Below are 2,998 nucleotides of genomic sequence, written 5' to 3' on the forward strand. Positions count from 1 at the left end.
ACCGACAAAAAAACATGGCTTTAGACCACCTCAGCGCGGCATTAGTGGCATTAGAATTCAACCAAGCATTTAACACTGTTCTCCAGTGAATCATCACACAATTCAACCAAGCGTTTGACACTGTCCACCAGCGTATCCTCACTAGTGGACACTACTCCCCACAACAATGACAGAAAGGGTTTAGCGAACTTCAAAACTGGCTGCCTAGGAAAGTCATCCACAGAAAACGTTTCTGCTCTAAAAACCTTTTCCTCTACAATGGAGTTCCCTCGAAATAGTTCTCTCTCCAACCTTCTGCAGTATCTTCCTACATGACCTTCTATCAATTCAAGAGCTCCCTGATGATATGCAAGCAACAATATACAGTACATATATTTTTTTTTTTTTTTGCTTTGTCGCTGTCTCCCGCGTTTGCGAGGTAGCGCAAGGAAACTGACGAAAGAAATGGCCCAACCCACCCCCATACACATGTATATACATACGTCCACACACGCAAATATACATACCTACACAGCTTTCCATGGTTTACCCCAGACGCTTCACATGCCTTGATTCAATCCACTGACAGCACGTCAACACCGGTATACCACATCGCTCCAATTCACTCTATTCCTTGCCCTCCTTTCACCCTCCTGCATGTTCAGGCCCCGATCACACAAAATCTTTTTCACTCCATCTTTCCACCTCCAATTTGGTCTCCCTCTTCTCCTCGTTCCCTCCACCTCCGACACATATATCCTCTTGGTCAATCTTTCCTCACTCATTCTCTCCATGTGCCCCAAACCATTTCAAAACACCCTCTTCTGCTCTCTCAACCACGCTCTTTTTATTTCCACACATCTCTCTTACCCTTACGTAAGACCAAATTGGAGGTGGAAAGATGGAGTGAAAAGATTTTGAGCGATCGGGGCCTGAACATGCAGGAGGGTGAAAGGCGTGCAAGGAATAGAGTGAATTGACCTCTCAATTGACTTGTCCCTCAACCCTACTGTAGCTAATAACCTTGCTCTTATTCACATTTACTCTCAGCTTTCTTCTTTCACACACTTTATCAAACTCAGTCACCAGCTTCTGCAGTTTCTCATACGAATCACCCATCAGCGCTGTATCATCAGCGAACAACAACTGACTCACTTCCTAAGCTCTCTCATTCACAACAGACTGCATACTTGCCCCTCTTTCCAAAACTCTTGCATTCACCTCCCTAACAAACCCCATCCATAAAGAAACTAAACAACCATGGAGACATCACACACCCCTGCCGCAAACCAACATTCACTGAGGACCAATCACTTTCCTCTCTTCCTACACGTACACATGCCTTACATCCTCGATAAAAAATTTTCACTGCTTCTAACAACTTGCCTCCCACACCATATATTCTTAATACCTTCCACAGAGCATCTCTATCAACTCTATCATATTCCTTCTCCAGATCCATAAATGCCACATGCAAATCCCTTTGCTTTTCTAAGTATTTCTCACATACATTCTTCAAAGCAAACACCTGATCCACACATCCTCTACCACTTCTGAAACCTCACTGCTCTTCCCCAATCTGATGCTCTGTACATGCCTTCACCCTAACACCTTATCAACGCTCCTGAAGCCTAAGGCTGCGTACTTCTTGGAGCAGGAAAATATAGACACCTTTGAAGTCACAAGTTCTTTGACGAGACTGAACTCCCAGTTGTGCAGCCTCGCCAAAAGTGATTTCTCACGAGGGGAAAATCCGCCTTGCTTGCCTTCGGCTCCCGAAATAGAGATGTTCCCAGGGCGAAGCCTGGAAGGCAGGAGACCTTGCTTACGAAAGAGGGGGACGGAGGAATTGTTACTGGTCGTGAGCGGTCTTGCACGATCAGGATGTGAGTTACGGGGAAGATATTCTATAGAGGAGTGAAGGGGTGAGAGCAATGGGTTGGAAATTGATTTGGTGGGGTAAGGGTGAGGATAATGGGGAGGAAATTTACAAAGCGGGTGAGGGCACTTGAGGGGGAGGGAGGAAGATTACGTATAGGGTAATAGGTAATGGAAACTGCGTAATAGGGTACGGGTAATGGGGAGAAAGATTATGTAAAGGGGTAACGGTAAAGGGGAAAGATTACATAAAATGGTAATGGGGATGGAGATCACGAAAAAAAGTAATGGGGAAGGAGACTATTAAAAAAAAAAAAAAGGGGGTAATAGGAAGGAGGCTATATAAAATAGGTTAGGGTAATGGGAGACGAGATCACGCGAAAGGCTAAGTGGAATGGGGAGAGATTACGTATAAGGATGAGGGTAATGGGTTGGTTAATTATGTAATGAGGGTAATGGGGAAGGAAATTACGTTAAAGGGTAAAGGGAATGTGGATCTATATTACAGAAAAAGGGTTAAAGGGTGATGGGTAATGAGGAGGGAGTACACGTGGAAGTGCTATCGGACTGGGTTCATATGAACCACTTGGAAGGAAGGGTGATGTGACGACTAGTTAGGTTGGAGAGAGAGAGAGTAGGAGAGAGAGAGAGAGTAGGAGAGAGAGAGAGAGAGAGAGAGAGAGAGAGAGAGAGAGAGAGAGAGAGAGAGAGAGAGAGAGAGTAGGGGGAGAGAGAGAGAGAGAGAGAGAGAGAGAGAGAGAGAGAGAGAGAGAGAGAGAGAGAGAGGAGAGAGAGAGAGAGAGAGAGAGAGAGAGAGAGAGAGAGAGAGAGAGAGAGAGAGAGAGAGAGAGAGAGAGAGAGAGAGACTAAATAACGACAAAGAAAGGCTGAAATGGAGGGATGGATGAACATAGTGATAGGGGAAAGGTGATTGGGTAGTGAGGAATGTTGGTAATGTAAGGATTGCCAGACAAAATGGGTAAGGGTAGGAGGAAGCCGCTTTTTATTTACGCAAGTGACCGCCATACGCAGTTAGGACTTACATTCTTAAATCCTCATCTAAAACTTGAACTATAAATTATTCAACAGAAAGAAATCCAAATGCATTTTCAGTGAAGATCTTTCCTATATTTCACCTCTC

The sequence above is a fragment of the Panulirus ornatus genome, chromosome 63 (genome assembly GCF_036320965.1).
Source record: "Panulirus ornatus isolate Po-2019 chromosome 63, ASM3632096v1, whole genome shotgun sequence".
Taxonomy (NCBI): Eukaryota; Metazoa; Arthropoda; class Malacostraca; order Decapoda; family Palinuridae; genus Panulirus; species Panulirus ornatus.